We start from the raw sequence: 15,373 nt of genomic DNA on the forward strand, positions 1-15,373 counted from the left end.
TAACCACCAGCTCCTGAAAAATATATTTCTAGGCCCTCTCCTTTTCTGTTATAGCCTCTCTGTAACTTGCTTCTGATGCTATGGCTCTTGCTTGAGCATAACAAAAATCCACGTGAGTTGTTCCTGTCCCCCACTGCATTCTGGACCCTGCTGTTGTGCTGGATTTTGCTGACATTAAACAAAGTCTTTAGGGTTCAGGAAGCCTGGGCAGGTGCACTAGACACATCAGAGGGAAATGTGTAGCAGTGTGGAGCATTTTGCTTGGGCTATTGGGTTTGACATGCCAAAATAGCCCAGAAGGAATAGCAGTGTCTTTTGAAGTAGCCGAGATGCTTTCCTAATGTCACTTCTCTGAGTTTTAGATCAATGCCTGGGAGATGAATCGAAACATGTGAGGAGAGTCACCAAGGGGAAATGTGTTGGAAAGGTTGCAGGAGTGAAGCACCCAAACCCAGGGAAAAGGTGGGGTGAGATGTGCAAGCAGGAAAAAACAAAGGGCTGAGTCATTGGAGGCCTAATTGACAATGGCACAGCTGTGACAACAATTTGCTGGCGGTCTGACCTATTTGATGAAAGGACCTCTGCTTTCTTTGGAACCTCAGAGTTGCAGTGGTTCATAGGAACGCACCACTCTTGTTTCCAGCTGGCTCAGCCTCATAAATACCTAAACTCACAAGCTGACATTTTTAATGCTCTGCAATTGCTATTCTGCATTTATATTTATTGCAATTCAACATATCCATTAGTGCATCTATCATTGATGTTTGTCACTGCTTCAGGAATACAGTCCATCATGCTGCATCAATTTCACTTTACAAGCTATTAATGTACTGTAATGGGCTTACAATATCATGTGAATATATTTGATTAGAGAGGTGTCAGAGTCAGTCAGATTGAACTGAGAATTGCAAGAGGACCCAAAAATCTTAATTTATTTGTTGTAAAGATGAGCAGCTTTGATGTACAGTGAATGTATTAATAACACAGGTATATCCTTTTTACTTTCTCAAACAGGCACTGAAAAAGAACAAATTTAAGCAATCTATTTTGACTCAGTTTGAAACAGAGCAGACTTACAATATTTTGTTGACACTTGACATGTTTATTCTCTTAACAGCATCATAATCATGTTTTAATATTTTCTGCATGAAATTAGCAGCTTTATTCAAGAGAGAGTGATGGCATTTGAGTCCAGGAGATAGACTCAACTATGGCTTTTTGAAATAGGGTAAATAAAAATATTAAAACTTCATAAATAAAACAGATTTTTAGTACATGATATGAGACATTTCTGGTTGCTGTAATAATTTCAGTTAAAAATAAACAAAAACCAAAGGCTCCTATACAGCAAAAATTTGAAATTGCATAGAAGTTAACAGTGTTCATGAACATGGATTATTTTATTTCATTCTGCAATTAGAATCTTGGAAATTACTGTTGATGTGTATGGACTCCAGAGGCTGAACTAGGTCACAAGAATCTGAGCTATTTTATCATTTCTGGTCATAATAAAATGCTAGAACCACATTTAAAATTTTATTGTACCAACTGCAAAATATAAAGGGAGACCCATTATGCACTTTAAAAAATCTGTTTGTGAAGTGTTATAAAATCCACCCCCAAAAATTGTTTTTCTAGAGGGCTTAGTAATAGTTTGCGTGGATAAGCACTAGAGTTAGGAAGGTATGCACTTGAACCATTTCAGAGCTACTGTTCAAATGTATGGCACTGGGCAAGGTAATGATTTCTTTAAACCTCACTTTTCTGTATGTTTAATAAAGACAATAAGACCTGATGCATAGGATTGCCATTAGAATTAAAGGAGATGTAATTTGTGGCACATTCACACAATAAAACACATGTAGCTGTTAGAAAGATTCAAATCGCTCTGTGTGTGATGTTACAAAATGATTTTCAAGAACCAGTTAGATTAAAAATATCTAAGATCAGAGTGTTATACATGTTATGTAAAAGCATGATATATAATATATATGCACAGAAAAAATTTGGTGGGATATACAAACCACAAAAATATGTGATAAGTTTAAGGTAAGGGTAAGATTTACTTTTCATATTATGTCCTTTTATACTATTTGATGTCTTGTTATTTGTTCATATTATTTTTACAATAAAACTCAGTTTAATTTTTAAAAGGATGTCATTCATGAAAAAGATGAACATTATCCAGCATCTACAAGAGCTCAGTAGATGCTGACAATTTTTATAATGCCAATAATAAATGCTCCTTTTCCCCATGAAATGTGATAAACATCTTTGCTCCTGTTCTAATCAGTAACATAATTGGACTCTGAAGTTAAATAAGAAGGAGTTGCACAGGAATAGATGGAGTTACAAAGCCTATGTGGTAACTGTCTGCAAGTGTGGGTGCACTGTAAACTCAGGAGGAACCTGTAGTAAGAGAGGCTGTTTATAAAGACTGCTGTCTTCACAAGCGGAATGCAGGGTGAGGAAGCAGCAGTTCCTGCCTATTCTTACCAGTCACGGTGCTCTGACAACCTGTGTCCTGGGCATGTTCCCTATCTTAGGAAAGATGTGACAAATTAGAGTATGTGCAGAGGAAGATGACCAGGACGACATAGGGGGCAGAGTCCATGTCCACGTGGATAGCTCAAGTTGCTGAGGACCTGAGGTCCTGAAGGAAGGGGGGCCCTCATAATGACAGTTCAAGGGCTGCTGCACAGAAGAGGGATGCAACTTAATCTGTGTTAGTTCCTGAGGGCAGAACTGGGACCACTGAGTAGAAGTTAAAAGGAGACATATTTCAGTTTACAGCCACAGCTAAAACCCAGCATGTCATGATTTATAGCAACAAATGCCACCCTAGGCAAGGATAGACTTTTCTGTTAAATTCAGAAGACAGAATGTACCAAAGCATCTGGATTCTCATAAGGATAATGTCCCAAACCTAAACTAAATAAATAATCCCTGCACATACAGCTTTACAAAGGTTAGATGCATCTAGTGGGTGAACTGTGCGGCTGCTAAAGCCCATGCCATCTCTGGCTCCATCTCTTCGCTGCCCCCACCTCTACTCAGCAGAGCACTTCATCTTCTGGATTCTGCTGCTTTCATGCTTTTCGCCTTAATCACTTCATTCTGTTATCAAAGCTGGCAGAGTTCAGATACTGGCCCCAGTGTCCAATGATCTGATGCTGGACTTGTCTCTCTGCCTCCAAGTTGCCCCCTCCCCCCTTTTTATCCTTCGTGCTCTCATGACTATGCATTTTTATACTTTTGCTTTTGTATTTAGCTTCTGCCTTGAATCATGTTACTAGAATAATATTTGTTTTTTTCTCATTGAAATGTAAACTCCTTGAGGGTTTAAGAGAAATATATTTCTAGCATCCCAGAAAAGGGTAAACCTCAGTGGATTGACTCATACCCTTTTATGAGGAGTAAATAGTGGCAATTACAGATTTAAATGTTTATTAGCAAACCTTCTGCCACCTTTTTCTGACCCTTAGTTTTGTCAGAGATCATCTATCTCTGATGGTCATAAGCAATAAGGAAAGACAAAGCACAGAGTTGGAAGACAATTTTTAGATAATGATGCATGAGTAAACCTGTGCCCTTTATTAAGGAAACCTCTAATAAGGATGTATATTATTCTTCAACTTTTCTAGGATTGGGTTTATAGATACTTTTAGATTTGTCCATGGGTGATACTCCAAATAATTTGCAATCATTTTTGCGTAAGACTGAGGCATACTGTCTTTAGGACTGGGGCAGAGTTTGGGGTCCCCTGCTGTGCTAGGCATTAACTCTGACTATAGGAATTCATTATCAACCCTGGAAGTACCAAGGAACAGAAGCAAACATCAAGAAGGCATAGGGATACAATATTCAGCTTACATTTGGTTGTCCAGCTATTTCCCAAGAGTAGCAGAGTCTTATATGCATCACTCACTCTTTCAGGATAACTGGATCTATGGATATCAGGGCTTGTCAACAGGCAGCTCATTTTTCTCTTTGCCCTCCTATACTCTGTTCAAAAATATGTTTGAGAGTTTTAAATAACTGATGCAAGTTTGATAAGCACCTCACCCAAAATAAGTAAAGGATTTTAGCCTATGCATCAAAAAGAGTCGGACCTCTGAGTCAAGGTCAAATGTTACAGTGAACTACAGCAAAAGTTTGCCCTAGATTTCCAAAAATATAGCTCATATCTGAAAATCTAGCACATTAAAAATAGTCTGTGTCTCTTAGAAATATATATATTTGAAAACATTGAAATACTACTTAAGGAATGTAAAGCAAATATAATGATGGGAAGGAGAAGACATTACTTCTAAAATTTCACAAATCAAATTTTCTTACCATCTTACAAGAAATTTTTCTTATACTCATTAGCTCAATTTAATAAACTCTTTTTAAAATTAAGCATATGCTCTGTGCCGGGCATCATTTGCTACTGGACATAGACTTGATAAGTCAGTCTAGACAAGGGGACTACAGTCTAGGCAACTGGCCTTTCTTCATATCTATTACTTACCTAAATTGTAATTTTTACAATAATTTGTTTAATGTTTTGAATGTCTATCATCCTGAGCTGTGACTCATGAAAGCAGCAACCTTTGTCTTGTTCATTGACAAGACAATACCTAGCACAGTGATTAGCACATGATAGGTGTTCAAAATGTTTGCTGAATGGATGAATTAGTAGATCAAATTACTATATTTCAAAGTAAAGTAATATAAGCATTATGAGAGAAGTGCCCACAAAGCACTGAGATTCAGAAATAGGCATCTTATGTATTAGGGTAGGAATTAATGAATGTATCATTGGAGATATCCACTAAATATTTGTTACATGTATAAAGACTTGATCAGATTGAGATACCACTTTCATTTGCCTCATCTCAATACCTTCTAAAATGAAAGTTTCACATTTCGGTCCCAAAAATGTCTCATGGAGTGAAGGAAGGATATGTAAAAGATGATGCTGAATTACTGCCCCAACTCTTACCTACCTATGCAATGAATGCAGAGCCTATGCATTCATTGTCACCATCGTTCCTAGCAACAAGGAGAGGGAGCAATCTTTGCTTACATTTACCGATGACAGAGCTGCAGGTATTTCAAGCCACATGCATGAGTGCAGACCACAGGATCAGTGGAGCCCTGCAGAGAGTTCCACAGACACAGTTGGAATGGCTTAGTCCTTCCCCTAGCCTAGGAGCTGCTGGTGGGGAGCCCTTTTGCTCTTAGCAGTCCCACTTGTGTGTTCACTCTCGGGCAGTGCGATATTATTTCTCCAGCATGAGCCACCCCGTTCTGATTGCTGCCTGCCAGCATGTACTCCTGTTGCTACCCAGAAAATGACAGCTTTTCCACATTGCCTCTGGTGGTGCCTCACAGCATTCCCATCACTTATTATCACCAGCTTTAGCTTCCCTTTCCACTGTTTCTTTAGCATCTGTCTCTGTTGGTCTTCTTCGCACTCCTAGCTCAAAGTCCTTGGTGGCAGTAGACTTGGCTTTGATGCCAGTTGGATTGTAGAGGAGGAACTCAGTACTGATGACAACTTTCATTTGAAGTTGTACACAGTTGTTACTGAGAAAATGAACACAAGGGATCCTGAACTGGGGTGTAACTTGGAAGTTCCATTCTCTGCCAAACTGGTTCAATCAAGAAATTTGGGGTGATTCCGTTTGCTAAGAGTTAGGAGTATCAATTCATCTTCTAAAAGGATCTCATTAGCTCTGAATTGCCTTTAGGTATTCTGAATATATGCTACTCCTCTGAGGCAGGTAGAGATTTATATAAATCTCCTTTGGACTTATGATGAACAACATTGTGTAGACTTAATAAATAATCCATAATTACTGGCTGATTCTTCTCTTTATGGAGATTAATCAATACATATTGATGGCCATAGAACTTTAGAAATTCACAGCCTAATGACGTGAAAGATCATCTGATGAATTTTCAAGTGGCAGGTCCATGTTCTTTATTATATCCAGCACAGTCAACTACAGTCATACTTCACTTTCTAGTAGCATTTTCCTATCAAGCTTCAAGGCCACACTAAATCTAAGTCAGCAACACAATAAAACTAATCGCCAGAGTGTCCAGTAATTTGCTGTAGTGTTATATACATATATTTTTAAATTAAAATTCTCATTTTGTAATTCATAATGGCCACTTATTGATTAAAGCTATTTTCAGCCATAATAAGAAACAGATAATAATTATTGTTGAAAAGTGTAGTCTTTCATTATAAAGATCATCACGACACATTTTTTCAGAGAATCTAAAAGATTTCTTAAAATTCTTTTACTACCTGAATTTGATGACGTAGATGAAGTATGTAGTTGTTTGGTGGCTGACAAATGTAGTTGTTTTGTTTGTTAAGATATGTTCAGCTTGGGTAAGTGTAACTGTTAACCCCAAATGCCAGCTTATGATTTATTTCAATGAGCCATGCTATCTCTTTAGTATTAAACTATTAACATATGTAAAATTGTGAAAAGTTAAATTTGAAAGATTTTTATCCACTTAAAGTTTTTCCTTTCACCTGTACTGAATGTCCTACTTATATTAGCCAGGTCTCTTTGGGTTTTAACTCCAGTGGATACTCATTTAATCTACCTCAATTTAACTAGTTCTCTAGATTGATAGATGCTCTCTCCCCTGTAAAATGCACTAATACCACAGCATCAAAACACAAGTGTTAGATGGTTATTCTCAAATTTGTGCATGTTTTCTCCTACCAATGAGCTGAATGCTCAATAAGAGTAAGCTATATTTCTTTCCAAACCTGTTTATGTCTGTTGTTGTATTTTAATTATGTAATTTAATTTAATATGTTTCCTGATGAATTAGTGTAAAAATAAAAAGAGGTGTGGGTATTAAAACCAAATAAGCTCTGCACAGCAAAAGGAACCACCAACAAAATAAAAAGTCAACCAGCTCAATGAGAGATGATATTTGCAAACAACAGCTCTGACAAGGGGTTACTATCCAAAATATATAAAGAATTCATACAACTCAACATCAAACAAACAAACAATCCAATTAAAATTTGGAGAGAGGACCTAAACAGACATTTGTCCCAAGAAGATATATAAATGGACAACAGATATATGAAAACATGTTCAACTTATTTTGATTCACATCAAAGCTACGATAATATACCACCTCACACCTGTTAGAATGGCTATTATCAACAAGATGGGTAATAACATGTTTGGAGAGGTTGTGGAGGAAAAGGGACCCTCATTCACCGCTGGTGGGAATGTAAACTGGTACAGCCACTATGGAAAACAGTCTGGCGGTTTCTCAAAAAATTAAGTATAGAGTTACCATATGACTCACCAATCCCTCTTCTGGGTATCTACACAAAAAATTCAAAAATATTTATTTATTTCGCAAAGATATATGCACCCCTATGTTCATTGCAGCATTATTCACAGTGACCAAGACATGGAGACAACCAAAGTCCTTTGATAGAAGACTGGATAAAGAAGATGTGGTACATATATACAATGGACTACTACTCAGCCAGAAGAAAAGATGAAATCCTGCATTTTCAACAACATGGATGGATCTTGAGAATATTATGCCAAGAGCAATAAGTCAGTCAGAAAAGGTAAGAATCGTATGATTTCACTCATAAGTGGAATATAAAATTGAAACTCATAGACACAGACAACAGCATGGCGAATACCAGAGGGAAGGGGGTGAAGGGTAAAGGGGGCACATATATGGTGACAGAAGATGATTTGACTTTGGATGGTGGTACACAATGCAATGTACAGATCATGTATCATAGAAATGTGTGCTTGAAACTTCTATGATCTTATTAACCAATGTCCAATATCACCCCACTAAATTTAATAAACAATAAAGAATAAAATAAAGGATGAGCCTTCAAACTAAAACACAGACAGATGCACACATGCACAGACTAAATGAAGTACTTGAGAAACTAGATAAGGGCAAATGATTAAAACAATATCTGTAAGAAATTATGTGTGGGTAAAACAACTATGAATCAGGAAAACATCCTTAAAATTTGGAAGGATTCTATACCCGGATTGCTTTACAATTAGCTATAAAGCACCCATTTCATTTTGAAGAAGGTTTAATTAGAAATCATAGTTATTGTATGTTGGCATGTTGGCTGTGGTTTGTACAAGAATAAGAGTGAAAACTTCAATTAGCAGGTATAAAAATAATTGGTAAATATGTGTATCTTTTTATATTTTAAGTTAAAAATAAAGAGTTCAAATTGTTCATCATCTTTATGATTTCCCACTTGAAGAGGTTTTTCAATTAACCAGCCATCTTCTGGTCTTGATCCTTTTGGAAAGTAGTTTTATCCAGTAACAAAAACTGACTCCTGTTAGGGATTTCCTTAAATAGTACAGGATATCTCATTGAATCCCAGGATGAGGTGAACCAAGACCCTGGAACGGAAGGAAGTGGGGAAGCTCTGGGGAGCTCAGAAGCAGGAGTTCAGTTTGCGACTCTTCCCATTTCATCTCTGTTCATGTGAGCCCTGGCATCTCTCAGTCTGTGACTCTAGTTTTTAAGTTTCAAGTTTCTAGGAAAGAGAGCTGATTCTACTAGCTTGGATCAGCTACGCTTAAATCAATCACCTATCCTGAATCAATAATCCATATTCCAGAGGAAGAGCTTCATTTGACAGTCATGAATAAAGAAACCATCTTTGGAAAAGAAGAGCCATTGTGAATTATGTGCCTACCCCCAAGAAGGAATATTTGAGAATTAGTAAAAATGAAATTAAGTTTATTGATAAATATATAAAAGTATGGGGAATTTTATCCACCAGCATTCTGGGGAGCTGTTCCCTGAGGTAAGAGAGATTAGAGTGGAGGATCTGGGTATAATTTTTGAAGATATGAGAGGCACAGAGGGTCATACATACAAAAAGTGGGGCTTTTGAAGGGGTAGGGTATGAGGAGCAAAGGTATAGAAGTAGGAAACCAAGAAGAGAACAATATAGTACTGAGTGACTAGGAGAGGGACAGAGAGAGAGAGACAGAGAGAGAGAGGTATCTTGACATCTGTCTTGTGTTTGGGACCCTGGGGAGAGAGATTTAAAGGAGCTTTTAAAACATTTGCAGGGGGGAACACTGCATAAATACCTGTCCCTCTACTTCAAGAAAACCAAAATGAAATCGATATTACTTTTTAAGGAATTAGTTGTTGGATTAGATGAGCCAAAGTAAGTCTCAACAAGGCAGCCAATAATTATTCATGCCAAAATATACATAATGTAATACACATTGACCACAATATTTTAGATTCAGCATTGCTTTCGGAAACTGTTCTTGTTCTTCTTTACTCAAAGGAAAAAATATATTAAAGTGCATTTATTTCATTTAAAGAAAATAGAGAAATAGAAACTCAGGTTCTAGTTTATTTCTCCAACTAATAGGTCTATTAACTAGTGTTTCTAAGTCTCATCTTTCTGACTTATAAAATGTGGTTGATGGATATGACTATCAACTAAGCTGATGTATAAATGTGTGCAGGACAGAAGCAAAATATTCCAGTATGAACTTATTAATGGCATGTTGTCCATATACTTATGTATTATGAAACCTAGGCTCTTAGAAAGGTAGAGATAGAATAAAATAAATGTTAATAAATATAATTTATTAAGGTATATTATTTTATTTGTGACCTTTTACTCTCCTCCCCTTTATTATTTCTTTTGGAAAATCACAAAAATCACTCAGTTTTCTTCCTTCCCATTTCAACACATTGAAATCTTCTGGAGCTCCGCCCCACACATCCCCAGAATGTGACACACACACCCTGGTCCTCCTCCTACATTGCCTTGAAACAAATGTGCAGGGCCCATTTGTTTTTAGGATGAAGTTACCAATACTTAATACACATCGATACATTTTCAGCACATTTGGCTCTGGACATATTGAAGTGTATGTGTGGCTAGCCCTTCATGATATTTCCCATTATCTTCTCCCTAACTTTATAATGTCTAGGGTATGTTATTATAATCTTAGTATTTTATTCCTTTATCTCTAAGTAGGACCTCCTAATATCTCAGTAAAGTTCTCCAGTTCTTCAAGAGGAGAACTTGGTTTGAATAACCTCCTGCTTGCTGTCCTCTCCCCACCCCCACATATTTTTCATCTATATTGTAGAAACCCTCTTTGTATGGAAGATGATCTGAAAAGCCTATTAAAGAGAGACTAAGACATCCCAGTGCACTCAGCCTCAAGCACATCATTTGTAAATTTAGGAAACTCCTGACAAGTACCTGCAATTTTAATATCCCCTTGTTTCACACAGAAAAAAAAAATCACCTTAGGTTATTTTTACAGATATAATTTGAGTCTCCCGTGTACCCTGGATGAAAAGGGACATGTAAGAATTAGTTTTTACTGCACTCTATATTGCAAAAAGATTATAGTTGTTCATAAACTTAATTCATAAAATGACATCCAATATAAGTTAGTTCTTTCCAGAGAGATTCCCATGGAATGCCTGTAGTTTTGAAATAGTACTCATTGTTTATGGAACTACTTAAAAGAAATCAAAAGTGATTATGCTTATGTTTTCTTAAAGAAGAAAAGTTAGATTTTAATCTATTCATGTTCCCTCTATGAGAGTATGTTCCAACTGAGAAATGGGACAAAACAGGAAATACTTTATGATTTTCTATGTGAGAGGGGGACTATAACCATCACTTCTGTTTAGTTTATAATTTTTCAAGTTTTGCCAGCCTTTCATCCCCTCCTGATGGGGCACTTCTTAACTTTCATCATACATAGTTATACAAATGGGTATCAACAGAGGAAAAAATTACATGAATTATGTAGGAAAGCCAAGTGCTTTAAGCATTACTGTGAAAAGTAATATTTTAAAATTATTCCTATCATCTTTTGTATGTAAAAAGCCAACATTTACTTACTCTGGGTAAAATGAAATGTATTCTTATGCCAAAGTTATTTTAAAAATTTTTCTATATATAATAATAAATGTAATCTATAATCTATATTATATATAATATACCATATATAGCAAATAAAGTAATTTTTCTGAAAATGTTATGTCTCTAAATATATGTATGAGAGGCATTTAAAGACCATTTATTTAATTCCTCTATAGTCATTCTAATTTCTATAATATAAATCATTTGAACCACAATCATTAAAGTGCTTTTAAACAGTGAAGTTTTATACCAGTAGGCAGTATTGTTACTACTTCTAGGGTTTATTTATACCTCTACATACTGCTTTTGCATTTTATGTATTCTTTTGTTTGTGAAAATCATTGACAACACAATGAACTTTCCAAATACCACAAACTATGCTGTTCACAAGCACTTTGAGAGAATCATTTAGAATTTTTGAATAATTAAAAAATGAAATCAATCCCTATTTGTGCAAGTTCCTAGTGTGTTATGAATGCAATGTGATCTTGGTATTTGCTTATCAAAGGAATGCACTAAAATATTGCAGAAAAGGCCATGGGGCATGACGACCTCCATTTTATTGCTTCACTTTTCTTTGACTATTTATTCCACATTCCTCTCTCTTCTGTTGGTTGTATTAATGGATTTTTAACAATGTGATAAAAATCTTCAGTCTGGTGTTTAGCAAAAAATGGTAGAATTTCAACATGAGTAAGGCTTCATTTTATAGATGTTATGATTAGTAAATAGTATGCATTTTGATGTTTTTTGATCTTATTGGGTAAGTGTAATCAATGAGTAGTTTTCTTACTTGATGATTATTTTCTTATGCACTCTTCTCATGGAAAATTAATTCAGCAGATATTGATTGAATTCCTGTGTATGCTTCTGAGTTGTTCCTTCAAAATGACTCTGTCTATCTAGTCTTTTTTTTTTCTGTTTTGTATTCTGCTCTTGTATTACTCTGCTCAAGATTCAAAGTCCCAGTAAAGAGGACCCAGTTGGCCAAACTTAAATGAAGATGTAATGTGATGGTAAGAGGAAAGTTTTGACAGAAGGAGCTAAACTCTTCTCTCTTAGAGGTCATATAGGCACCTGAATTTAGCTCCCTAAGACTGCACTCATTAGGGAAAAAGTAATGCCCAAAGAAATGGGGTGTGGTAGTCAAAGCTAGATAGATAATGATCTCTATAGTCAGGCAGCCTACATGGAGTTGGTGGAAATTTAGCACAGCTTTCAACAACGTGTGGGTTTTAGATGGGCATAGAAAGGAAGCCAAAATCATTTCAAGAAATGAATCAGTTTGAATTACTAATATTCGTTTGTTCATTTTCTTAACAATCTATTGAGAGAGATAGCCATGAATTAATCAATCACAGAGACAATAGCACTGCAAACTGAGGAGTGTTTTAGTCCTATAAGTGAAGCCACTTTGTAACATGACTCTTGGTTGAGCTTCTGAGTTTGCTTTATCTGTACCTCAATTTCATTTGGTGATTACCAGCCTTATTGTGAAATACTAACATATGTATAACTTTTCACTTGCCTCACAGGGGAATGGAGACTATTGTGAGTTTTATTAATGACTCTGATGCCCTCAGAGGGAGGTTCAAAGTATTGCAAATAAACCCATGTAAGGAAATTATTTTCCTCAATCATTTCTCAATTCAAATTTTGCTTATGTCCTTGTTATGTGACCTTGAGCAAATGTTTTAAATGCTCTGATTCTTCAATTCCTCATATGAATATATAATATTTATATCATTGATTGATATATATTGACTATAATAGATTTAAAAACTTACTTATAGAATCAAGTATATTGACAATTACATCCCTTACATTAAAATAAATGAATGCATTCTGAAATTTAAAAACCCCAACAAATTGAAAATTCTATGCCATTTTCTAGGGAAAAAATAACCAAGCAATTCAATATGAAATATACATGCACAGTACAAGAATGAGGTTGAAGGTAAAAATAGCTTTCTGTAGTCTTCTTTTAAAACTAAAATTATATTCTTAGAAATTCGTATAAATGCTGCCTCTACTTTTCTCAGTGTTTTGTAAGCCAATAAAAGACAACTCATTTTCTATCATCAATTATATCAGATTTCTAGTTTAAAAAAATAGCAAGAAAAACATATATAGTTCTAGTTTTCTGCACCAAGGAAGCAATGACGTGAATACTCTAAAATAGCAGATAATGTAATCAATGCTTATGTCATTGGCTTGGCAAGCCTTGGGGAATTATTAGTCAGCACCAGCTTTACATAAACTGGATCAGTAACTGACAGCTTGGTTATGTGATATGATTTGAGAGAGTAAATCCAAAAGTATCTTTTTAGTGTCCAAAGTACCTGAAAATCTCACCAAACTTATTGAAAGGCCTGTTTAAGAATTAAAGCCTTACCTGGGAAGAGCAGAAAATTAATTCACTAATGCCCAGAATCATGTATATCCTTCCCTTTTCTGGTTCCAACTCCATCTTCCTTTGCTCCTCTCTCAAAAAAAAACACCACCACAACAAACCTTCCTGGGTTCTTTTCAAATGCTGCCTGACTTCCATTTCTTCATATTCTGGAATCGGCACCCCATTTCTCTCTACTTGTCCTAATTCTATATTAGCTTTTAAGGTCCACCTTAATTCCTGTCTCCCATAAACCTCATTACTAACAGAAATTGAAAGGCATTATCCTTTCTCTGAACACTTATAAGTTTTGTGGTCTGTATGACTCATTTAGTACTTAATCATTTGGTTTTGTCTTGTGACGTCTCATCTATTGAATGCTTAGTTAAAAAAATTTTTTTTTCTTTGGCCTTTTAAAATTGCCCCCCACTTTCCTTGTTCAAGTCATTCTTCACACAGCGTCCAGAAGGATCCTTCCAAATGCCATTCTCTTATTTAAAACCCATTGCACAATTAGCTAGGTCTAAATTCCTTACCTTGACTTATGAAGCCACATAGGTTTTCTTTCAAATCTCATAACCCAAAGGGATATTTCCTGCCCTAGAACCATTGCCAATACTATTTTTTGTACTTAGCATTCATGCTACCTCTTTGTGTGGTTGGCTTTCTCATTCTTTAGAGCTCCATCTATGTGTTACCTCCTCCATAGCCTTGCTCTGATTATATTATCAAAATATGATTAGCTCTGGATTGTCTATTTTAGGGCTTTACCTTTCTTTCATACCTATATTGATATTTTCTCTTACAATCTCTTCTCTACCATTCTTCACCCTGCTTCTGCCCTGGAGGCTTGCCCTATGATCTACATCAGTGGGCTCCCTACACTCTTGATTCAGGTTGGGTTTAGCCAATGAGAGGAAGATTCAGAAAGTGAGGAGTGAAGGCTACAATATTATTCTTGTCACTGTCTCCCTTTCAGGTCATCCGGGGTTGGCTGTTTTTATAAAGTAGATATTGTGTATTTCTATTTTATAGATGATGAAACAATTAAGAATGGTTAAGAGATTCACACATAGGTACCAATGGTAGTGTCAGGGTTTAAATGTAAGCATTTTCTCCATGTCACCCTGCCTCATTTAACAATGGAAACAACCACACGTTTCTCAACCTTGATTTCTTAGACCAGTTGAAAGCACTAGTCTGAGCTTTATTTCTCTATCTCTTTGCTTCTAAAATCACTGTCTCTTTGACTTAAGCTCACAACACAGGGTTGGAGGAACAGTTACCTTAGTATTTATACCATGTGTGTTGACCTTCAGAATTTATCAAATGTGTTAGAAATCATCTAGATCTATGACAAATGAGTAAATTTTTAAAAATTAGACTAATAACCATCTTGAAATATATCCTGAAGAAAAGTGTAATAAGACATTATAATAGCAATAATTTACTTTTAAGATGGCTTGAATTAATTTTTAGGTTAATTAAAAAAAACACTAATCTTAATATTGAGCAATATATGCTGTCTTCCACAACAATATTGACCAAACTCTCAATGAGAGATTCTTTTTGAAATCATCATGTGACAAACCTTTTAACAGTAGTATTTCTATATTATATTTTAATAACTGGGAAAAATTGTTCCCTGGACTTTATTAATTGAGAGAACAAATGCAAAACCTACACTATAAATTCAGGCAGAATGTAAAATCCTTCCAGGCTTCAAATCTTAGAAAGAGTCCTGTGGGGGGGAATAATTGTCGAGGCCTTGAAAGTTGGAATGTTTCATTGAAACCTTGTAGGTCCAATACCTCCAGTCTTCTGTCAAACATGATGAGCTGTATAAAAAGGCTTTCATCTCGCAAGGAGATCCATTAATCTCTTCAAACATAGAAAAGGCAAAAAACATGAAGGATGAGAATGAACCCTAATGTAAATACAGATAAATATGGCGACAGCTGTAGCTGAACAGTTATAGAATCGGCTTGAGAAATGAAACCTCTGTAGTACACACACGTACACACACACAC

The 15,373-nt window shown here is 35.7% G+C and overlaps 1 long non-coding RNA gene across 1 annotated transcript in view; it reads left to right on the forward strand.

The window, feature by feature from the left end:
- The window catches only part of LOC308554412, an 86,469-nt gene that overhangs the window by 9,028 nt on the left and 62,068 nt on the right, over positions 1-15,373 (forward strand). Inside the window, exon 2 of the long non-coding RNA XR_013998407.1 lies at positions 7,437-7,612. This is a non-coding gene — a long non-coding RNA (uncharacterized lncRNA). The remainder of the gene's footprint in view (positions 1-7,436; positions 7,613-15,373) is intronic.

This window comes from Miniopterus schreibersii (assembly GCF_964146895.1).
Source record: "Miniopterus schreibersii genome assembly, chromosome: 3".
NCBI lineage: Eukaryota > Metazoa > Chordata > Mammalia > Chiroptera > Miniopteridae > Miniopterus > Miniopterus schreibersii.